Source organism: Triticum urartu, chromosome 5A, assembly GCF_056163025.1.
Source record: "Triticum urartu cultivar PI428250 chromosome 5A, HENAU_Tu73, whole genome shotgun sequence".
In the NCBI taxonomy this organism is placed as follows: domain Eukaryota; kingdom Viridiplantae; phylum Streptophyta; class Magnoliopsida; order Poales; family Poaceae; genus Triticum; species Triticum urartu.
The window spans coordinates 536,944,462-536,969,502 of NC_141877.1; the positions used below are offsets into that span (position 1 = coordinate 536,944,462).

General features: G+C 45.5%; 1 pseudogene; it reads right to left on the minus strand.

Annotated features, from left to right (window-relative positions):
• Nucleotides 1-1,929: 1,929 nt before the first annotated feature.
• LOC125530046 (G-type lectin S-receptor-like serine/threonine-protein kinase B120) lies at nucleotides 1,930-18,666 on the minus strand (annotated as a pseudogene).
• Between the last annotated feature and the right edge of the window lie 6,375 nt (nucleotides 18,667-25,041).

Sequence of the window (25,041 nt, forward strand, 5' to 3'; positions counted from 1 at the left end):
ACGTAGATGCCAACATCTGTCATCTGGAGGTCACGGATTCACACTAAACAGTATGTGTTACCTGTGTAGGTCTTCAGATCATATTGTTTGGGCCCTTAAATTGGACAACACATATTACACTCATCATACATAAACAACTTACTGATCAATCATGAAAATATCATGACAAATGATGATAAATAGAATAACAAACTGAATCTCACCAATCCCCTACATCTCCCACGCCTATGGGGGATTACTCGCACATGAGCGAAAGTTACCAAATAACTCAAAGATCAAACAAGGGAAAATCATCTCAATAATATCACAAAGATCCGCAATAAGATGAGTGATTAAACAAGTTTCGATCACAGAGTGAATACAAATAGAGTTACAAACCCTAATTTCACAAGTTGGTGATGTTTGCGATGAATGAACTAAGGTTGGAGCGGAAGAGAAGGAATGGATCTTTGGGAGTCATTCTTTTGTGGCCCTCTTCTCTCTCTATTCTGGTGGTTGTGGCAGCGACTTCCCTCTATATTGCTATGCCTCCCCTTCACGAAAATTGTTTGTGGACCTCTTCGCTCTCCGTTCTGGTGCCTATGGTGAATGTTCTCCAAAAAGGAAAGTTGCTCTATTTGACAACATTTGCTACTATCTTGATTGGTTTCCCTTAAAATGAAGTTTTCTTCTTTCTTAAAGGAATAGTGTTAAAACAATTACAAGAATTAACGAAATCCTTTTGAAAACCCAATGAAAATACCCTTACAAAAGTGACAAAATATTGAGCCATCAACTCCTCCAAATTTAAATCTTGCTTGTCCTCGAGCAATTAAAAAAATATAAAGAAAGTATTCGCAAAAAAACAATGAAGAATGAAAAGGAGATTGATAAATGAGTAAAGGGTTTACCTTCTCATAAATGTGTAATATATATGTTTGCGATGTTTTCCATCATCGTAATTCATTTATGTCAATCGTGTGCATTGTAATGTAGACGATTCATAGTAGGTAAACGTGTGTGTTTTGCGTGTTCTCGCACATTGGTTGTACAATCAAATTGTGTGATTGGTATCGCACTCGTCTCTCTTCTGTAAATCGTTCCCGATGAATCAGTCGCCGCACATAGTTTAACAGTAGGATGTGCAATAACTGGGGCTTAATAGCATCATTTTGCACTACTGTCTTACACCAATTTAACAACATGGTGTTGGCTGAGAAGGGGGGGGGGGGGGGGGGGGCGATCACTGAGGCCGCCGCCGAGGCAATGGAGTTCAAGGCATTCAGGTTTCACCGATAGTTCAAACTTTATGTAAGCTAAAATTATACACAGCAGAGCGGAAACAAAAGGGACTTCCTACAAGGCCTAGATGTGCCACGTGAAGTCAGTTCATGTTTATGACCGTTATGGAAATGAAAGGGCCATTGAGTTTAAAAGATGCTTCCTTGAGATACAAATTGGTTGTTGTCAAATCCGTCGTCCTAATTTAGTATAAAAGCATGGATTCTGGACCTGCACCTTTTTTACATGTAAACACAAAAACATTGCAAGAAGCATAGACAAGAACACCACTACCTAATCACTTGTATCCAATGTCACCTTCATCGAAGTTTTTTTTTCTTCAGAGTCCTTTTTGTCAAGTAGTGTCTTAATTTCCACACACACACACACACACACACACACACACACACACACACACACACACACACACACAAAGTAGTGTCTTAATATTTTTCTTTTCTATTTTGTAACTGAGACTGCTATCTGGAGTTCTAGAACCAGAATACAAAACACATTCCAACATAATGATTCCTGGGCAACAGGTGATACATTGCTTATTTTTGGAATGTTACATCGCTATTTTGCTGAGCCATACATTTTACCAAAGTGTTTGATTCATCAACTTTTTTTTCCTTCAAGACCATTTTATACATCTAAACCTGAAAATTATCATTTCATCGCCCCTCTACCATCACTAAGAGTAAAACTGTTCGCGAAAGTCCGAATGTCATTTTTTATATTACTAACTTCAGCACTTTGTCGTGCAAAGTAGGCGGGGCGACTGGGGGCTGTAAGTGTGGTAATTCTATTCTCTAGGATGAACACAACAGATGACATAAGCGGCCTATCATCTGGGTTCTCCTGGACACACAAGAGTGCTACATGGACGCAAAGCAAAACTTCGACCGGTGAAGTATTTACGATACATGAGTCTAGCAGTTCCTCGGTCTTCGCTTCACTGGTAGAAAAAGGGCCTGTTGTCCCGGTTCGTAAGGGCCTTTAGTCCCGGTTCCTGAACCGGGACTAAAGTGTCGGTACTAATACCCTGTCCCTTTAGTCCCGGTTCAATCCAGAACCGGGACTGATGGGCCTCCACGTGGCCTGTGCGCGGAGCCCAGGCAGGAGACCCTTTGGTCCCGGTTGGTGGCACCAACCGGGACCAATAGGCATCCACGCGTCAGCATTTCTGTGGCTGGGGTTTTTGTTTTTTTTTTGAAGGGGGGGGGGGGGGGTTGGGGGTTTTGGGGGGTTAATTTAGGTGTTTCATATATTGTGTTAGCTAACTATAATTAATAGAGAGAAGTGTCCTCTCTTATGTCCGTGCTTGGTCGACGCTACGTACTATACATACGTATAGAGAGGACTAGACACGCTAGCTAGCTAGTAAGAAAACGAAGGAAACAGAAGATCGTCATGAACATATATGCATACAGAGAGAAGTGATATCGACCACCTCTCCTTCTCCGAGAGATTGGTCGAACAACAAGTTCTCGTATATCTATCCGACACTACCGGCTACATATATACAATAATTATCTCTTACAAATATAATCATACGGACTCATGGTCCACATAGTATTCCCCGTCTTCAGCGATCACGTGGTCAAGAAATAATGCCGCCAATTCCTCTTGAATTGCTCGCATGCGAGCTGGTGCTAGGAGTTCATCCCGCTTCCGAAACATCTAATTTGAAGAAGGGGGTCAATACATATATATATGAATGAATGAAACTCAACACAAATGATGGTAATAAAATAAAATTGTGAATGTTGTTATTTACGTACTTCATATTGTTCGTCAGAGTACCCGCCCCGCTCACAGATCGTGTGGCGGATGGACTCGCAGATGTAGTATCCACAGAAATCATTCCCTTGTTCCTGCCACAACCACTTTACAAGAAATAGAGGTCAATCAAACTGATAAGCAAGAATGCTAAATGATATTGATGAAACTAGCGCTTGAATCACTAGGAGATGCGCGAAACATGCTACTATAGTACTTACTTTCGGGTGTCTAAATTCCAGCTCCTTCGGCAGTCCCGGAACTTTTCTGGTGAATTTTCTCCAAACCCTGCCGGACAAAGAAAACAATTACTTGATATCAGGAAATAAACAAAGTTGCTGATATGGTGGGTAATGATCGATTTAACTTACTTCTTGAGGATTTCAGTCATGTCCGCATACTCATGGGGATCTTTTCGTTTAGTGTCCAAGACGGTTACTACTCCCTGCTCAAGCCTAATCTCTAGGAGAATATAGTGGAAACTGCACACGCATGCATAACTCATCAATTACATTACTATAACCTGGACTAATATATAACGGAAACCGAATATGCACAAGACAGTAACACTCACTTGAAGTTGTAAGGAAAGAGTATTATATCTTTGTTTTCATTTTTTTTGAATGATCGTAGCAAGTTGGCCTCGGTATCTTCGGAACGATGTTCAACCTCAGTTGCATCTATGAGATATGTGTTAACGAACCCAATATCACCGATTTGTCTTTTCTTCAATTCGGCGATCTTCAATCTGCATAATATAGTGAGGATAATTATAAATGCATGCAATGAAAGAGATGAGCTATATAGAGAGACTTAATGACAGAAGTAGTAGTACTTACAGACAGTAGCAGGTGATCGTTGTTTTATCGAGGGCCAATTGATTGAAAAACTGATAGAACTCCTCAAATGGAATAGGCAACAGTTCAATTCCAACGAGGTCATGCTCCGGTTTAACTCTCGCATACAAAGTACTCCTCCCACCAGACTCTCTGCAGATTTTCAAGTACCAATCATGTAAGCATCATCGTTGTTAAAGATTTTTCATCTTTGACGAGAGGCTTCCCGTACTCGTATCTGTGTATCTACACCTCCATGGGATCATAATGTACATCGTCGAGCAGGTAATCGTCAACATTGCCATAACCGGGCACCATCCTCGGATCGACGATGTCGCTAGGCACCTTGAGCGGGGGCACGATTGCTTCGCTTGTTCGCCGAGCTGGGCAATTTGTTTCCCAGCTGCTCGTCGTTCTTTCAGCCTTTGATCACTGACTGTACTTCCCGACCGCTCCGCTTCGGCCCATGTCTTTGCAATAATGCGCTCATAGTTGCCTTTCGGCGGAGACTTGGGTGGTTTTGCCAGGGCAGCCAGAGTGCGCTTCACTTTCACCGGATCTACCTTCTCCTCCGGAGGTGGATGTCTCTTTGCTTTCAACCCTTGAAACCAGTCATCCACTTCGGTTCGCGCGATCTTCGCGTTCTCCTCCGGGGTCCTCTCGTATGGTAACTTCTGTGGACTCTTCAGAGAAGGACCGAATCTGTATGTCCTCCCGCCTCTGGTTGTACTGCTAGACGCCGGCCGAGCAGACGAAGCGGTTATCTTCTTTACTTGCTTACGAGGCGGAGGAGAAGGACTATGACGCGCCGGAGCAGCTGCCGGAGCAGTGGCGGGTCTCTTCCTCCCTTGCTGACGAGGCGGAGAAGGAGGAGGCTGGCTGCTCGGGCGCGCCGGCGCAGGCGGAGTGCCGCCACGCGCCAGAGAAGGAGCCGGCCGAGGGCCCTGATCGTCACTCGCCGGAGGAGGAGGCGATGGAGGAGGCGGAGTGCCCTGACTCGCCGGAGGAGGAGGAGGAGGAGGCGGAGGCGTCCAGTTCGGAAGGTTGATGAGCTCCTTCCGCCATAGGCATGGAGTCTTCAGAGCAGACCCCAGCCGAGTCTCCCCTTCACCGGTAGGGTGGTCAAGCTGGAGGTCCTCAAATCCCTCCGTTATTTCATCCACCATCACCCTAGCATATCCTTCTGGAATCGGCCGACAGTGAAAAGTTGCGCCGGGTTCAGTAGGATAAACAGAGCCAACAGCCGCCTTGACCTTCAAATTCATCCATTGCGTCATAAGGTGGCAATTTTGAGACTCCGTGATAGCATCCACGGGATAGCTGGCAGGAGCCGTCAAGGCATGCTCCGGCTGAAGCAGCTCGGTGGAAGCCACGCTGCTTCTGCGCTGAGATGGCGGGGTAGCTTCGGGGGAAGCTTCGGCAGTACGTTTGCTGCGATTTGCTTCTCGTTCCTCTATCGCGTCTATCCTTGGTTGCAGCGCCTGCATTTGGGTCTGCTGCACTTTTTTCCTCCTCTCATGGGATTTGTAACCGCCTGCGTCCAGAAACCCAACCTTCCACGAAATGGAGCCTGGCATGCCTCGTGTCCGTCCAGGGTGCTCAGGATTCCCGAGGGCCATTGTGAGCTCGTCGTTCTCTCTGTCTGGAAGGTGCTTCGATATACTGCTTAAGCTTCCTGACTGGTATGTCCATTTGATCGTTCGTCCAAATGCACTTCCCTGTTACAGGGTCCAAGGTTCCGCCAGCCCCGAAGAACCAAGTCCGGCAACGGTCTGGCCAGCTAATTGTCTCTGGTTCGATCCCTTTATCAACCAGATCATTCTCAGTCTTGGCCCACTTAGTCCGGGCTACGAGGTAGCCACCTGACCCCGTGAGATGGTGAAGCTTCTTCTTCGCAGCATTTTGCTTGTTTGTCGCCGACATCTTCTTACTCTTTTCTGATGTCTTGTGGGACACAAATGCGGGCCAGTGATCTCTGATCTTCTCATATCTGCCCTTGAATTCTGGTGTCTCATTATTTTCGACAAACTTATTCAGCTCTTTCTTCCACCTCCTGAATAGTTCTGCCATCCTCTTAAGAGCAAAAGACTTGATTAATTGCTCTTTAACTGGGTTCTCTGTATTATCCTCTAGCGGTAGGGTGAAATTTGACTTTAGCTCAGTCCAAAGATCATTTTTCTGCATATCATTGACATAAGACACCTCAGGGTCTTCTGTAGCCGGCTTAAACCATTGTTGGATGCTTATCGGGATCTTGTCCCTAACCAGAACCCCGCACTAAGCAACAAATGCGTTCTTTGTTCGGATGGGTTCAATCGGTTGGCCGTGGGGCGCGATTGCTATGATCTCAAACTTTTCATCCGAGCTCAACTTTTTCTTCGGGCCTCGTCTCTTTACCGAAGTTGTGCTCGATCCGGAGGGCTAGAAAAAAGAACAAAGACTTAATTAATATGTGTACATACCAAAACAATGAATGCATCAATCAGCTAGTCAGCACATGCTTAACTAATATATATACCTGGCCGGACTCGGTTCAGTCACCGGAGCCGTCATCACGGTCTCCTTCTTGCACCGGCATTGGGTCACCGGAGCCGTCCTCATGTTCTTCTTCTTGCACCGGCATTAGGTCACCGTAGCCAGCTTCTTCACCCTCTCCTTCCAGACCATCGGTGTCGTTGAGAAACAACGAGACGGCATCACTTCCTTCTGCGATTATGTCCCTCAACAACGCTTCTTTTGCTTCGTCTCGGGCGGTGTCCATAGTTTCTACAAATATTTACAACATGGCAATTATTATTCAAACATGACAGATGGATATATTAGTGCCAAACGTAGAACTAGCTACCTAATCATAGTAAGGAATCATATATATTAATTAGTGGCCTCGACGCTGCTTCTCTAGGGTTTGGGGTGGCCTCGACAACGCTTCAAGGGTTTGGGGTGGCCTCGAGAACGCTTCAAGGAGGGGGTAATATCGACCCCCCCACGTGTTGAAGCTATCGGGAGGGGGTATATATCAACAACGACGACACTACATCTATATGTCCCTCGGCGACCCTCGTTCCCGATAAAAAAAGAGGAAGAAGAAGAAAAAAAAAGAGGAGAAGAAAGAATAGAGGAGAAGAACTCCTCTATTCTTTCTTCTCCTCTTTTTTTTCTTCCTCTTCTTTTTTTATCCTCTTCTTCCTCTCATGTTCGAGAGGATCGCCGAGGGGTCGGGAGGTTGCCTAGTGTCAAAGGATTCAACAAAACCATGTCTTCATCATTAGGCGAAAGTAACAGGTGCATGATGGTACGAAGCTCTCCAAAGTTATTTTGGAACGGAGTCCTCGATAGGATAATTCGCTTTTTGGTACAAAGTTCAGCAAGAACCTTCCAAATATCGTTATTTGGAAGGCCTTTGCTGAAATTCATACAAAAAGGCAAATTATCCTATCCGGGACACCATTCCAAAATAACTTTGGAGGACTTCGTCATGCCCTGGTTACTTCCGGCTAATGATGAAGCCATGGATTTCTTCAATACTTTGACACTAGGAAATCTCTCTCTCGACCCCTCGGCGATCCTCGACCCCTCGAACCCTCGACGACCCTGGAACCCTCGACCCCTCGGCGATCGTCTTCTTCCTCTCATGTTTGAGAGGATCGCCGAGGGATCGGGAGGTTGCCTAGTGTCAAAGGATTCAACAAAACCATGTCTTCATCATTAGGCGAAAGTAACAGGTGCATGATGGTACGAAGCTCTCCAAAGTTATTTTGGAACGGAGTCCTAGATAGGATAATTCGCTTTTTGTACAAAGTTCAGCAAGAACCTTCCAAATATCGTTATTTGGAAGGCCTTTGCTGAAATTCATACAAAAAGGCAAATTATCCTATCCGGGACACCATTCCAAAATAACTTTGGAGGACTTCGTCATGCCCTGGTTACTTCCGGCTAATGATGAAGCCATGGATTTCTTCAATACTTTGACACTAGGAAACCTCTCTCGACCCCTCGGCGATCCTCGACCCCTCGAACCCTCGACGACCCTGGAACCCTCGACCCCTAGACGACCCTGGAACCCTCGACCCTAGATCCCTCGACCCTCTACCCTAGTTCCCGACCCTCGACCCCTCGGCGATCCTCGATAAGAAGAAGAAGAAGAAGAAGAAGAAGAAGAAGAAGAAGAAGAAGAAGAAGAAGAAGAAGAAGAAGAAGAAGAAAGAGGAGAAGAAAGAGGAGAAGATCGAAGAAAAAAAGAAGAAAAAAAAGAGAGAAGAAGAAAGGAATAGTGGAGAAGAAGAGAAAATAGAATATTCTATTTTCTCTTCTTCTCCACTATTCCTTTCTTCTTCTCCTCTTCTTTTTCTTCTTCTTATTTATTTCTCCTCTTCTTCCTCTCCTCTTCTTCTTTCTTTCATCTTCTTATTTTCTTTCTTTCCTATACTTCTTTTCCTTCCTTCTTAATATCACTTAGCAAATTTTGCAACGATAGAGAGGGGGTGCTCCCGTGGTCTAAAATCCGTCTAGGCATGATAGAAAATTCTGAAAAAAATACATCTATGATCCCTCAACGTCCCCGCCTCTCTCATGAACAAAAAAAATATGTGAATTAAAAAAACATCATGTTCTATGAACAAAAAAACATCATATTTCGTCCACATTCGTGCATACATCATATATGTGATCATCTATGAAAAAAAATCATCATATTCTATAAAAAAATCATTACATATATATATATAAACAAGCATATGTATATATAAAAAACAATCATATATATGAAAAAAATTGCAAAGGGAGGGCGCCGGCGGCCGGACCAAGCTGAGGAGGCGGGCAGGGGCGCAGGCGACGGCGAAGGCGGGCCGGGGCGGCGCGCGTCGGGGCAGGGGCGCGGGCGACGGCGACAGGGGCGGGCCAGGGCGGCGCACGTCGGGGTAGGGGCGGGCGGCGACGGCGAGTCCGTGGCAGGGGCTCGGGGCGCGGGGCGGCACGCGCGAGTAGGGGAGCTCGAGGCGACGGCGGGGGCGGCGAGGGCGCTGGCGCGCGGGGGCGGGACGGGGCAGGGGCAGGGCGACGGCGACGAGGAGCGGGCGGCGATGGCGAGCACGGGGCAGGGGCGCGGGGCGACGGCGACGGAGAGCACGGGCAGCCTGGCGGCGTCGGGGGCAAATGGTCAATGAGAAACTGAAAATTTCCTAAGTCCTGCTTATATACACAGAGTATTGGTTTTGGTTCGTGGCACCAACCGGGACCAATGCCCCCCTTTAGTCCCGGTTGGTGCCACCAACCGGGACCAAAGGCCGCACCAACCGGGACCAATGGTATTGTGCTGCCCCGCGCCCAAAAGTTTAGTCCCACCTCGCTAGTTGAGAGGGCTCGGGAGTGGTTTATAAGCGCTGCTGCGCCCACCCTCCCGAGCTCCTCTCAACTGCAGGCTTTCGGGCCTAATCTGTCACTGCAATGCCTGTGGGCCTATTGGGCCTGCTGCGGGCCTGAATCCTGGCCCATGGTAGGGTTTCTAGTCGTATTCAGGCCGTGGTGGCCCAGTAGGTGGCATTTTTTTGTTTTTTTCTTGATTTATTTATTTTTCTTTTGTTTTTTGCTTTATTTTTTAATTCTTTATGCTTTTAGTTTTAGAAAAATTATAAACTTTTTGTTAATGCCATTAGTTTTTAAATTTGAAAACACTTTTTTGGTTTTTTTGTTTTCTTTGTTGCTTTATTTATTTTTTTTTGTGATTAACTTTACTATAAAAATAGTTTTTCCTATTTTTTTGATTTGTTTTTTGCATTATTTATTTTCTTTTGTTTTTTGCTTTAATTTTAATTCTGTTTGCTTTTAGGTTAGAAAAATTATAAACTTTCTGTTAGTGCCATTAGTTTTAGAAAAATTATAAACTTTCTGTTAGTGCCATTAGTTTTCAAATTTGAAAACACTTTTTAAGTTTTTTTGTTTTCTTTGTTGCTTTATTTATTTTATTTTGTGATTAACTTTACTATAAAAATAGTTTTTTCCTATTTTTTTTATTTTTTTTGCATTGTTTATTTTCTTTTGTTTTTTGCTTTAATTTTTAATTCCGTTTGCTTTTAGGTTAACAAAATTATAAACTTTCTATTTGTGCCATTAATTTTAGAAAAATTATAAACTTTCTGTTAGTGCCATTAGTTTTCAAATTTGAAAACACTTTTTTAGTTTTTTTTCTTTGTTGCTTTATTTATTTTATTTTGTGATTAACTTTACTATAAAAATAGTTTTTTCCTGTTTTTTTGATTTGTTTTTTGCATTATTTATTTTCTTTTGTTTTTTGCTTTAATTTTTAATTCTGTTTGCTTTTAGGTTTGCAAAATTATAAACTTTCTGTTAGTGCCATTAGTTTTAGAAAAATTATAAACTTTCTGTTAGTGCCATTAGTTTTTAAATTTGAATAGTTAAAATTTGAATTCTTTGAAAATTGTTTGAATCACAAGTTTGTGATTAACTTACTAAAAAAATGAGAATAGATGCGCTTATAGAGAAAACTTGATGCACTTCGTGTACAAAATGGACAATCACTTTTAAATGAACTCTGAAAAAGTTGAAAGTTGGGATGGTATCATAATTTCACCCACATAGCATGTGCATGTACAAAACGGACAATGGTAGCATGTTCGTGTGTTACAAAGTTGGCATGGTATCATCATAATAGTTGCGGGAGAAAGTGTTCACTTTTTCTTCGCTTGTGTCATTTGCTTATTGCGCCGTAACCATGGATAATCTTCATTGTTTATCAGGATGCTTGGGTCAGCCTTGACATTGAAGGGAGGAATTTCATGAAACTTTTCATAATCTTCAGACATGTCTGTCTTGCCGTCCACTCCTAGGATGTCCCTTTTTCCTAAAAGAACTATGTGGCGCTTTGGCTCATCGTATGATGTATTCGCTTCCTTATGTTTTCTTTTTCTCGGTTTGGTAGACATGTCCTTCACATAGATAACATGTGCCACATTATTGGCTAGGACGAACGGTTCGTCAGTGTACCCAAGATTTTTCAGATCCACTGTTGTCATTCCGTACTGTGGGTCTACCTGTACCCTGCCGCCTAACAGATTGACCTATTTGCACTTAAACAAAGGGACCTTAAAATCAGGTCCGTAGTCAAGTTCCCATATGTCCACTATGTAACCATAATATGTGTCATTTCCGCTCTCGGTTGCTGCATCAAAGCGGACACCGATGTTTTGGTTGGTGCTCTTTTGATCTTGGGCGATTGTGTAAAATGTATTCCCATTTATCTCGTATCCTTTGTAAGTCAATACAGTCAAAGATGGTCCCCTGGACAACAAGTACAACTCATCACAAACAGTGTTGTCACCTCTGAGACGTGTTTCCAAGCAACTGCTGAAAGTCCTGATGTGTTCACATGTAATCCAGTCGTCGCACTGCTTCAGGTGTTTAGAGCGCAGACTGTTCTTGTGTTCATCGACATACGGGGTCACCAAGGTAGAGTTCTGTAGAACTGTGTAGTGTGCTTGAGACCAAGAATATCCGTCCCTGCATATTATTGAGTCTCTTCCAAGAGTGCCTTTTCCAGTCAGTCTCCCCTCATACCGCGATTTAGGAAGACCTATCTTCTTAAGGCCAGGAATGAAGTCAACACAAAACCCGATAACATCCTCTGTTTGATGGCCCATGGAGATGCTTCCTTCTGGCCAAGCGCGGTTACGGACATATTTCTTTAGGACTCCCATGAACCTCTCAAAGGGGAACATATTGTGTAGAAATACGGGCCCCAGAATGACAATCTCGTCGACTAGATGAACTAGGACGTGCGTCATGATATTGAAGAAGGATGGTGGGAACACCAGCTCGAAACTGACAAGACATTGCGCCACATCACTCCTTAGCCTTGGTACGATTTCTGGATCGATCACCTTCTGAGAGATTGCATTGAGGCATGCACATAGCTTCACAATGGCTAATCGGACGTTTTCCGGTAGAAGCCCCCTCAATGCAACCGGAAGCAGTTGCGTCATAATCACGTGGCAGTCATGAGACTTTAGGTTCTGAAACTTTTTCTCTGGCATATTTATTATTCCCTTTATATTCGACGAGAAGCCAGTCGTGACCTTCATACTGAGCAGGCATTCAAAGAAGATTTCTTTCTCTTCTTTCGTAAGAGCGTAGCTGGCAGGACCTTTATACTGCTTCGGAGGCATGCCGTCTTTTTCGTGCAAACGTTGCAGGTCCTCCCGTGCCTCAGGTGTATCTTTTGTCTTCCCATACACGCCCAAGAAGCCTAGCAGGTTCACGCAAAGGTTCTTCGTCACGTGCATCACGTCGATTGAGGAGCGGACCTCTAGGTCTTTCCAGTAGGGTAGGTCCCAAAATATAGATTTCTTCTTCCACATGGGTGCGTGTCCCTCAGCGTCATTCGGAACAGCTAGTCCACCGGGACCCTTTCTAAAGATTACGTAGTGTAAATCATTGACCATAGCAAGCACGTGATCCCCGGTGCGCATGGCGGGCTTCTTCCGGTGATCTGCCTCGCCTTTGAAATGCTTGCCTTTCTTTCGACATTGATGGTTGGTCGGAAGAAATCGACGATGGCCCAGGTACACATTCTTCCTGCATTTGTTCAGGTATATACTTTCAGTGTCATCTAAACAGTGCGTGCATGCGTGGTATTCTTTGTTTGTCTGTCCTGAAAGGTTACTGAGAGCGGGCCAATCATTGATGGTCACGAACAGCGATGCCTTAAGGTTAAATTCCTCCTATCTGTGCTCATCCCACGTACGTACACCGTTTTCATTCCACAGCTGTAGAAGTTCTTCAACTAATGGCCTTAGGTACACATCAATTTCGTTGTCGGGTTGCTTAGGGCCTTGGATGAGAACTGGCATCATAATGAACTTCCGCTTCATGCACATCCAAGGAGGAAGGTTATACATACATAGAGTCACGGGCCAGGTGCTGTGATTGCTGCTCTGCTCCCCGAAAGGATTAATGCCATCCGCGCTTAAAGCAAACCATACATTCCTTGGGTCCTTTGCAAACTCATCCCAGTACTTTCTCTCGATTTTTCTCCACTGCGACCCGTCAGCGGGTGCTCTCAACTTCCCATCTTTCTTTCGGTTCTCACTGTGCCATCGCATCAACTTGGCATGCTCTTCGTTTTTGAACAGACGTTTCAACCGTGGTATTATAGGAGCATACCACATCACCTTCGTAGGAACCCTCTTCCTGGGGGGCTCGCCGTCAACATCACCAGGGTCATCTCGTCTGATCTTATACCGCAATGCACCGCATACCGGGCATGCGTTCAGATCCTTGTATGCACCACGGTAGAGGATGCAGTCATTAGGGCATGCATGTATCTTCTCCACCTCCAATCCTAGAGGGCATACGACCTTCTTTGCTGTGTATGTACTATCGGGCAATTCGTTATCCTTTGGAAGCTTCTTCAATATTTTAAGTAGCTTCTCAAATTCTTTGTCAGCCACAGCATTCTCTGCCTTCCACTGCAGCAATTCCAGTACGGTACCGAGCTTTGTGTTGCCATCTTCGCAATTGGGGTATAACCCTTTTTTGTGATCCTCCAACATGCGATCGAACTTCAGCTTCTCCTTTTGACTTTCGCATTGCGTCCTTGCATCGACAATGACCCGGCGGAGATCATCATCATCGGGCACATCGTCTGGTTCCTCTTGATCTTCAGTAGCTTCACCCGTTGCAGCATCATTGGGCACATCGTCTGGTTCCTCTTGATCTTCACCAGCTCCCCCCGTTGCAGCATCACCGTATTCAGGGGGCACATAGTTGTCATCGTAGTCTTCTTCTTCGCCGTCTTCCATCATAACCCCTATTTCTCCATGCCTCGTCCAAACATTATAGTGTGGCATGAAATCCTTGTAAAGCAGGTGGGAGTGAAGGATTTTCTGTTTAGAGTAAGACCTCGTATTCCCACATTCAATGCATGGACAACACATAAAACCATTCTGCTTGTTTGCCTCAGCCGCATCGAGAAACTCATGCACGCCCTTAATGTACTCGCGGGTGTGTCTGTCACCGTACATCCATTGCCGGTTCATCTGCGTGCATTATATATAATTAAGTGTCCAAATTAATAGAAGTTCATCATCACATTAAAACCAAAGTGCATACATAGTTCTCATCTAACAACATATAGCTCTCCAGAGCATCTAATTAATTAAACCATACATTGAAACTATGTAAAACATTTCAATGCGAAAACAAATGCGATCATAATCGCAACCAAGGTAACAATTGATCCAACAGCATAATGATACCAAGCCTCGGTATGAATGGCATATTTTCTAATCTTTCTAATCTTCAAGCGCATTGCATCCATCTTGATCTTGTGATCATCGACGACATCCGCAACATGCAACTCCAATATCATCTTCTCCTCCTCAATTTTTTTTATTTTTTCCTTCAACAAATTGTTTTCTTCTTCAACTAAATTTAACCTCTCGACAATAGGGTCGGTTGGCATTTCCGATTCACATACATCCTAGATAAATAAAATCTATGTCACGTTGGTCGGCATAATTTTCATAAACAATAAATGAACCAATAGTTATAAAGATAATATACATACCACATCCGAATCATAGAAAGGACGAGGGCCGACGGGGGCGGATACCAAAACCATCGCACTATATAAGATGCAATAATAAATGTAAGAAAATGATACAAGTATCTATCTAAACATACAAGTAAGAATATTTTTCCTTTCAGAAAGAAGATAAGAACAAGAGGCTCACCACGGTGGTGTCGGTGATGAGATCGGCGCAGGTGATCGACGGCGGTGAAGACGGGGACGGGGCGTGACGGACCACTAAATCTAGACAAATCTCGAGGAAAATGGAGCTTGGAGGTCGAGCTTCGAGAGGAGAAAGCTTAAGTAGTGTGGCTCGGGCATTCCATCGAACACCTCATGTGCATAGGAGGTGAGCTAGAGCACCACAAAGCCCTCTCCCCCTCGGCCAGAGAAAAATAGAGCACTGGGGTGCTCTACTCGCGAGCGAGGGGTATATATAGGCACCTCATTGGTCCCGGTTGGTGACATCAGCCGGGACTAAAGGGGAGCCTTTGGTCCCGGTTCAAGCCACGAACCGGGACCAATGGTGGTGGGCCAGGAGCGAGGCCCATTGGTTCCGGTTCATCCCACCAACCGGGACCAAAAGGTCCAGATGAACCGGGACCAATGGCCCACGTGGCCCGGCCGGCCCCCTGGGCTCACGAACCGGGACCAATGCCCACATTGGTCCCGGTTCTGGACTGAACCGGGACTAATGGGCTGACCCGGCCTGAACCAAAGCCATGTTTTCTACTAGTGCTTCCTTCCACATATTCCATGACTGAAAAACCAAGAATGTCATATTAGTATTCCTATTCATATTGTGTTTAAAACTAAAAACGCTTTGGAAATTTAATCCATGTTTAGAAGTAAAACTTGACTTTTAAGTCTTGTATGTACTCACATAAACTGTGAGGCTAGGGAATCCCATGGTTTGACTAATGGAGTTTCTCCTTATGCCAGTTACAACCTCCAGCAGTAACACACCAAAACTATAGACATCAGACTTGGTAGAGAAGACGCCTTCCATTGCATACTCAGGAGCCATGTAGCCACTATTTGAGCAATTCAATTGTAAGCGGTATCTGATAAAAGTTCAATCTAAAAGATCAATATGATTTTTCTTCCAATGGATACTCACTATGTTCCAACAACACATTGGGTATTTGCATTTTGCTGGTTATCACCAAAGATTCTAGCCATACCAAAATCTGCTATCTTGGGTTTAAAATTGGCATCTAGCAAAATATTTCCAACTTTGAGATCTCTATGAATTATGGTGAACCTTGAATCTTCATGAAGATACATTAGTCCCCTTGCAACCCCTTTGATTATACTAAATCGTGTCTCCCAGTCCAACAACAATTTTCTTGAGTCATCTAAAAAACAAATGTAAGCAAATAAATGTTTTGACTTGTCTTAGGAAATCATGGTTTGTTATTAGAATACGTACCAAAAAGGGTAGCATCTAAGCTCTTATTAGGAAGATACTCATATATTAGGAGCTTTTCATCTCCCTCACCGCAACATCCAAGAAGTCGAACCAAGTTTCTGTGTTGCAATTTGGCAATCAGAATCACTTCGTTTCTAAATTCATTTGTTCCTTGTTGAGAATCTCTACTTAGCCTCTTGATTGCAACTTCTTGACCACCTACCATTCCCTAGAGAATATAATGTGAATATTAGATTTGACTGGCGATATGAAATAGGTAGCTCTTCTTATTAGAACAAATATTAGGAAACTATCTATTCAATGAGTTACCTTGTATACTTTACCAAAGCCTCCTTGTCCAATCATGCTCAGAGAAATTGTCGGTTGCCAGCACAATTTCTTCTAATCTTACAAATGGAAATTCCTGATCATGGGGAGGATTTTCTTCTCCCAATTCATTAGAGGTATTCATACCATCCAAACTTATCTTATTTCGATTTCTCCATTTTTTGTTCTTGCCTGCTCCCACAATGTTAATAGTCGCTTCCCTTCTAATAAGCATATCACATACACAACAAAAGAAAAAAGTTATATTTGAAACCTGACTATTAATGTCGGTATACCATTCCCCAATTTATGAACTCATGGAAGCAAATGAAATAACCCCCGATGTGTCCCTACCACCATGTGGCAGAGTGTACATTCAGCTAAGCTAACCCCTTCAACACCAAGTATCTCCGAGCAGCGATTGCAATGATATGGAAAGAAACAAGACAGCAACCCCTATGATCAACGTGACCCATTCTGTGTGTATGCGCGCGCGCACACACACACAAAGTGCAATGGCTCTGGCGGACATGGTGTACGAATGATCGATTGCAATAGGGCAACAGAAGTATGTGGTTTCTCTAACATGAGGACTCCATCTTATTTGGTACTAGATCGTACGTTATCATTGCATCACTCCTCAGGGTAGTTAAACTATGCTATAAGCCATCTAAGAAGTTATTTGTTCTCGTTTTATATACTCAGGGGATTTATAAGATTCTGTAGTCTAAGGGTATATTATTATTATGGTAGTACATGATGCAGTCCAAGTTTTGGTGGTGAGACTTACACTCCCATAAGGTGGTCAAATATAACGTTTTACTTTCCCCGCAAAAAAATATATGACGGTTTACTTAGCAGGGTCAAGGAAACGTACCTTTGAATTTTAACCATGCAAGGAAGACGCAGATGAGTACCATAACACTAGAGCTTAAAACTGGCAATACAATCCTCACTGTTTTTCTCTTTGCTCTTCTACCTATGCAAGAAATACATACACAGTAAAAAAACATTTTTGTTGCTTTATGTATAAAGCAGGGCAAAAGCCTATTTTGAGAGCAATAAGTATTTCTAAGTCATGTAACAACCATCTTAACTTAAAGATCAGATTGTGGAACTACAAAAGGGACGAGAAGATCATGATCATACAACTACTAATATATTAACTGACTGTCACAAAAATGGATGATGAAACTAGAAGCATGTTATTGAAAAGAAAGAAAGTTGTAGAATGATAGACAAATAACAAAGCTAGATCTGATACCAGTTGCTGCATCCATGCGTGCATGCCGGAGATAAAGTGTCTCACCGCCAAGCTCCCCTATCTTTCCTATGTCAGCCAACTCCCCATTCCACACCAAGCATCTCGTCACGTCTCCTCCAGACCTGCCAGTGCTCAGGTTGCTGAACGTGTATGCCACGCACGAGCAATTGCGGCTGCACTCTGCACTCTGCTGTGCACTCCTCGAACGTACTCATGTCCCCGCCCACGGAAGAAAACATGTCAGGTGACTTCATCCCCGGCAAGGCTAAGAAGCCGTCACTGCATCGCGGCGCCTTCTTCCTTTGGCACCCTGCCGGGAATCTGCCTGCAGTCCACTCCTCCGTGTTAGTCGGCTCAAAGCCGTCGAGACACTTGCATGCTGGCACGGCAGGCGTGGTGGATGTCTCATCGCAGTATCCATTTGGGCCACAGTAATTGTAGCGGTTGCATTCAGCAGACGGCCACTTCCAAAGGACAGCCCACGCTGATGACTTGTTGTTGGCTTTGGCTCATCACTAGGCACCCTGTCCATGGGGCGCTGCGAGACACCGAGTGCTCCCCGTCCCATAGGAATACTTGTAGGGATCTGTTCGGGTCACTGCCATAGGAGAAGCGCCCCAACGAAGGGTCGTTAGGGCCTTTCCAGGATACCAGATGCTCAGCGGTGCCATGTGTGCTATTTTTTATCGGTAGCTTCATGCCCGGGAGGAATGTGTCAGTGTGGTGGCCGAAGCTCTGCCACAACATGGTGCCATTTGACAACCGAATAACGAGGTTGCCAGTGTTCAGAAGCACTGCCGTTGAGGTAGATGAGCCCACGGCGGTGGCCACGTTGGTCGTTGTCCAAAGGACACGGCGGCCACCATTACCATCGAAGAGAACCAGATTAGAGGTGTTGGTGAGGGAGAACGTTGGTGGAGAGGAAGTGGTGTTGGTGGCTGGGGTTTCTCGATTGGCGACCCACACGACTGTGAGCTCGGGGATGCCGGTGTACCATATGCCTAGGTACAGGCTGGTCGGAGTGGAGTTGGAGGGGCTGAAGAAGCCCAAGGCGAATCCACCATCATCGGAGAGGATGAAGTTACCTGGGGACAGCGCCCTGCCAGGGACAAGCCGATCGTCGGAAGCACTCAACGGTAGGAAGATAAGGATTGTGACCGCCGTGAAGCTGGTGAGAGTGAGAGCCGGCCAATCCATTGATCGATCAGGCCAAGATCTTAGTACTAATGAAGGTGGCTAACTGGGAGTAAGTAGATAGTTGTACCAGTCCTTGGTCTACAAGCAAGCGATGCTCTGACGAACCGAGCAGCGACGAATGTTTGATCGCGGAATCAGATGATTTTCTAATGCAGTGTTCTTGGAATTCTGGTAGATTGACTTCCAATTTTCCAAGTGGTCAAGAGTTGACATGTCAGCTGTCCACCTCTGAGTTGGGATGCGACCTTCACTGCTGACTGATCAGAAACTCAGAATAGTGACTGAAACATTAAGCTATATAAACGGATAGCTATTGTGTATCAACACTTCAACAGTCACCTCCACTCCTGACTGTTCTTTGCAATTGTAGCAGGTAACGTGTCAGCCTGTACTGCGTCATGCCACCAATTGTATAACAATCTCTTTTGAAAAATCCTCGCAGATGTTATCACAGTGAGATCAGTCGTGAAACATTACAAAAACGAATGAACGTTGTGGAATGTCTGATTTACAAACAAATCCCAGAGAAATCCTTCTCCCTCATCCGCATTCATTCCTCTTCAACATCGTCTCCCGTCAATGTGCTTTCAGCTTGGGGGATTCAAATCTGGGTAAGGCAAAGCCTTCCCGGTCATCACAAGGCAGAGCAGCCCAGAAGTCCTGGTTGCTGATGGTTCCGGCAAACAGACAGCACACATTTCTCCTCTTGTTGATTGATAACTGAAACTGATTGATAACTACAGGCACTACCATTTCTGAATGTCCGTTCTGCAGATTCCTTCTTTTCTCTTCGCCACTGAATCGTCCCTTGCTGTGTGGTACTACTCTGCTTGACCGTTAATCTGCGGATACTGATAGTACACATTCACCGTGATGCAACCGAAGGGGAGGAATTCCCAACCTCTCACGTCAAGTGATGCACCATATATATATATATATATATATATATATATATATATATATATATATATATATATATATATATATATATATATATATATATATATATATTATCTCGCTTCCTCGCCAACCTTGCAGGGAAGATAACAGCAACAAAAAGATCTGCTCCAGATGCAGCCAGCTGCCTTTTGATCGTCCTAGCAATCACGACCGTATCCAAGGTTACCTCACCTTCCTATGCCCGAAAAATATCCAACAGGAGCTGTGCCGCGCCTGAGAGGGTGGCGCGCCTCTCCTTCAAACTGGCATGACAAGAAGATCTGCCCCGGATAACAGAGTGGCCACAACAAGAAGATCTGCCCCGGATGCGGCCAGCTGCCTTTTGATCGTCCTACCAATCACCAACATATCCATGGTGACGACAACGAGGTACGCGATCGATCCAACAAGGAACAAGCAATCACAGCACAATAACGACACCGAAATTTGTTAACGAGGTTCGGCGAACTTGCCTACTCCCCGGGGCAATTATTACGGGCGCTTCTCCCCAAAATATCGTAACACCGGCCACCCGGGCGCTAGCACAAGCCGCCAGCACCCCCTTGCGAGCCTGTCGCTATCTAGTCGTCATGGGTTACAACCTGGGGCGCCTCCTCATATATAAGAGGCCAAGGATACAACGTGTCCGACTCCGACACTACAAGTATCCTACCCACACTACAACATCAAGTCCAAGCGTAACCCAACTAGTACAAAATATTCGACACAAACACAACAAACTCCACCTTGGCGAATATTCTCCACCACCTTGAATTTGTCCATGCGTCAAACTTCCATGTACTCCGGACTTGTGTTGTCTTCTTCGTAGCTTACTGAGAGCTATTCGACGAGTCTGCCCCAGACCCGCCGCCGCCGTGAGACCTCGCTGCTACTCCCGCAACTCTAGTCTCCGTGACTCCACCTACAATAGTGCTTCCTTGCAGCTTGTAAAGATGCGAAGCCGTCCTTGTTCCAATCATCACGGTCACCTCATCTTCCATGATTCTCATGGTCTTCCTATCCCGATCACAACGGAATACCATACCACCATCATGAAGAACACCAAGCGAAATTAGATTTCTCCTTAGCCCTGGCACATGCCTGACTCCCCGAAGCATCCGCTCAACTCCGTCAAACATCTTGATTTTGATGTCACCTACCCCAGCAACACGATAACCTGTGTCATCGCCCACATAGGCTAAACCAAACTCACCAGACTTGTACGAAGAGAACCACTCCCTGTTGGGTGTAGCATGAAAAGAGCAAGCTGAATCCAACATCCACGCTTCATTTTTGGTTGACCGCCTGTCTGATACTATGAGAACATCACTACTGCTGTCTGAGTCATCACCATGAGTTGCCTTATTAGCACTGGCCCCACCATTGAGTTCAGGTAACTCTTACGTGTGACATCCAATATGTGAGTTGTTCACTTTTTTGCAAGGTCAGCTGCAGTGTAGGTCCGGTTGTCTCAGGAGATTTGTTATGGAAAAAAAGGAGGACCGAGTTCTCGTGTACGACACAGACAAGAGGCAGATCGATTCAGCGGAAGAAAAATCCATCAAGCCATCGGGAGCAGGGAGCACTACTTGTGTAGAAAATTGGCAAAGCAAGCCAGCATTGGAATTGGTGCCAGGGAGCAATCACGTGAAGACTAAAGCAACTTTTTCCGATTTGCAGCAGTACACAAGTACTTGGGGATCACGGAAAGAAGCTCGGATGATTTTTTTTCACAGGGTTAGTCATACAAAGAACCATGCCGTCATCGGATAAGTTTGAGGTGGAGAAGTTCGATGAAACTGAAAGCTTTGGGTTATGCCAGACAAGGCTGAAAGATTTGTTGGCACAACAGGGATGCTTGAAGACGTTGTTGCAGGAAGCCAAGCCAGCTAAGATGGAGGCGGATGACTGGGAGGAGTTACAGTTGAAAGCAGCCGGGACTATACGGTTGTGTCTGTCGGACCAGGTTATTTATCATGTGATGGATGAGAATTTGCCGAAGAAGATCTGGGAGAAGCTGGAAAGTCAGTTTATGTCCAAGACTGCGACGACCAAGGTGTATCTGAAACAAAAGTTGTATGGGATGAGGATGCAGGAGGGGTCAGATCTTGTGGAGTATATGAACGCATTTAATCAAGTCGTGACGGATCTAGCACGCTTGGGTGCGACGGTTGACGACGAGGATAGGGCAATTCTGCTTCTTTGTTCATTGCCATCATCCTATGACCATTTGATCACTACGTTGACGCACAGCAAGGAGACCGTCAAGAATGAGGATATTACTGCGGCATTGCTATCTTATGATATGAGAAAGAAGAACACGATGGAAGTCTTTCATGGTGAAGGTTTGCTAGTCAAGGGTGAGCAGTGGCGGAAGAGATATGAGGCTGAGAAGAACAAGAAAAAAAAGAATATACAGTGTCACAAGTGTAAGCAGTTTTGGAATTGTGTCGAATATAGTGTACGAGATAGGTTACAGTTGGATTTGTAGTTGTATTGTGTTTAGATAGGATATGGAGTCGTGTCCTAATATAGGACACTTGTATCCTAGGCCTCTCATATATAGCGGGGCTAGACACACGATGTAACCTATGCCAACATAATAGCACAGGCACACAAGGAGGAGCCGGCGCGTGTGCCGGCGCCCGGGTGACCGTGTGCGGTATTGTGACGGTGTCACGGGGAGGAGCGCCCGTAGTCAGGCCCCGGGGATGTAGCCATGTCGGTGAACCTCGTTAACAAATCTCGGTGCCGTGCCTCGTGTGATTACTTGGTCTTCGGATGATCAACGGTATGCCTCGAATTTATTCTAACAAGTGGTATCATGAGCTAGGTTGTTCGGAGGCTGCGGATTGTTGATCTGAAGGAAGAATCGAGTTTGAGATGCAGCCGGGTGCGGCGAGAACCGCGGCGTGGTTCTCGGCAAGATTGAAGAAAGCATATCAGTAAAAAGCACGTGTACGTGCAGCAAGCTTGACGTGTGGCGATGGATCAAAAGGATCAATCGGGCGAGCGTACAGCGGTCACAAACGCGGAAGCGGCGGCAGCGAAAGTGCGCTTCAGAAGGCGGCAGCGATGCATCGATTGGGATTGTGCAGCTACGCCAGGTCGTGGAGCGGCCAGATGATGGCAGCGCTCAGGAAGCCGGCACGAAAGGTAGCGTACGAGATTCTGTTTTGGAACAAAAAATCAGGACCGAGTCCGAAAGGAGCCGTGTTCTCCTCGTCTCTGTTGCGGAGACCTGCACGCTGGTTAATAGGAGCGGCAGCAGCCGGCAAAGGAGACAAAGACACGAGAGGCAGCAGATCAATTTGGCCAGGGAAATAATCCATTACGTTGGCATCCATCGGAATTGGCAGGAGGCGTTGACTTTGGCAAAGCAAGCTAAGCATGGGAAGTTGAAGCCAAGGGAGCATCACGTGAAGGCCAAAGAAATATTTGGTTTCGTTAAATAGTACGTGAAGGTCTTGATTGTGTACTTGGGACATCTCATGGGAAGCTCGGATAATTTTTTACAGGTAAGCCATACAAAGAACTATGGCGCCATCGGGTACTAGGTTTGAGGTGGAGAAGTTTACGGAACTAAAAACCTTGGGTTATGGTAGACAAGGATGAAAATTTGTTGGCACGACAGGGATGCTTGAAGGCGTTGCGGGAAGTCAAGTCAGCTAAGATGGAAGTATCATGTGATGGATTAGAATTTGCCGAAGAAGATTTGCGAGCCTGGGTCGGGCTGGACTATCTGACGGATCGACTGGATGTCGGTTGGTACAGAAGACGGTGGTGGAATCGGCGACGACGACATAGGGGCGTGATGCTGATGTGACCGACTTCTGGGCGTGGAAACACGTGGTGCAAATGCCCGAGGCTTGTGCGGCTTCGACAAGACTATGACGCGGGGTTGATTCAAGACAGTGCGCACATGAGAGATTGAAGTCGACGGGGAGCGAGGGTGGACTGATCATCTACCATGGAGTCATGTTGAAGGTGGAGCTGGATTGAGGGGCTACGGTGTAAGGATTCAGAGAATCGAAGCCTATTCAGCAATGGGGAAAAGCGAGTGACACGCAGTTCGGACTGGAGCCCAATGGTCTGATGAAAGCGTGAAACTCGTCATCAGTCGGTGACGATCGGTGGTACTCTGCAGTGGGGGTTGAGTGGTGTGGTTTCGCGACCCTTGAGACTCGACCGGGACAGCGGAGGCTCGACGCGGTAATAGCGGCGAGGCGTGCGGTACACACGGGGCATGAAAACGGGCCAGGGCTCTGGTGGTCATACATGTTGTGAGACAACTGCGAATTTGACTTGGGATGACTACAAGCAACGGTGAAATTCCTTCAAGTTTCGGACAAGCGGTCAAGAAAGGAGCGGTGATGTTGAGTTCGATCAGGTAACTCTTATGTGTGACACCCAATATGTGAGTTGTTCACTTTCACGCAGGTCAGTGATCGGTGTGTGATGATGTTGACGGATACTCTGGAAGTTGGGAACACAGACTAGAGTAAAGAGGAACTTAATTTTGCTCGAGTGTTGACTGTGGTCAGGAAAATGAGGGACTACAAGTTGCAGGCGGAGTCACATCGAGTCTTTGGAGTAGCAGCGGTACTCACGGGATAAGCTCAAGTCCAATGTACATGGAAGTTTGACGCATTGACTAATCTAGAATGGTGGAGAATATTCGCCAAGGTGGAGTTTGTTGGAATTGTGTCGAATATAGTGTACGAGATAGGTTACAGTTGGACTTGTAGTTGTATTGTGTTTAGATAGGATATGGAGTCGTGTCCTAATAGGACACTTGTATTCTAAGTCTCTCATATATAGCGGGGCTAGACACACGATGTAACCTATGCCAACATAATAGCACAGGCACGCAAGGAGGAGCCGGCGCGTGTGCCGGCGCCTGGGTGGCCGTGTGCGGTACTGTGACGGTGTCACGGGGAGGAGCGTCCGTAGTCAGGCCCCGGGGATGTAGCCATATCAATGAACCTCGTTAACAAATCTTGATGCCATGCCTCATATGATTGCTTGATTCTCGGATGATCAACGGTATGTCTTGAATTTATTCTAACAACCATCTTCCTACGCCGGAGATACATCCAACGGGAGCTGTGCCGCGCCTGAGAGGGCGGCGCTGCTCTCCTTCAAAGTTCAAACTGGCATAACAAGTGACCCTGCTAAACGCCTGGGCTCCTGGAGAGACCATGACTGCTGCCAGTGGAGCGGTATTACGTGTGACAACCAGACATGTCACGTAGTTAAGCTCAATCTCCGCAATGTCTTCATCGAAGACGATGAGAATTTTATTTGTTTTTTAAAGGATATGAGAATTTTATTTGGTGTGTGTCTCTTGGGGATCTTTTATTATTGAATAAAGGGGTACATCCACTAAAAAAATAAAAGGCCCATCTTCAGTCAAAAGAAAAAGGTTGCTACCGTGAAAACA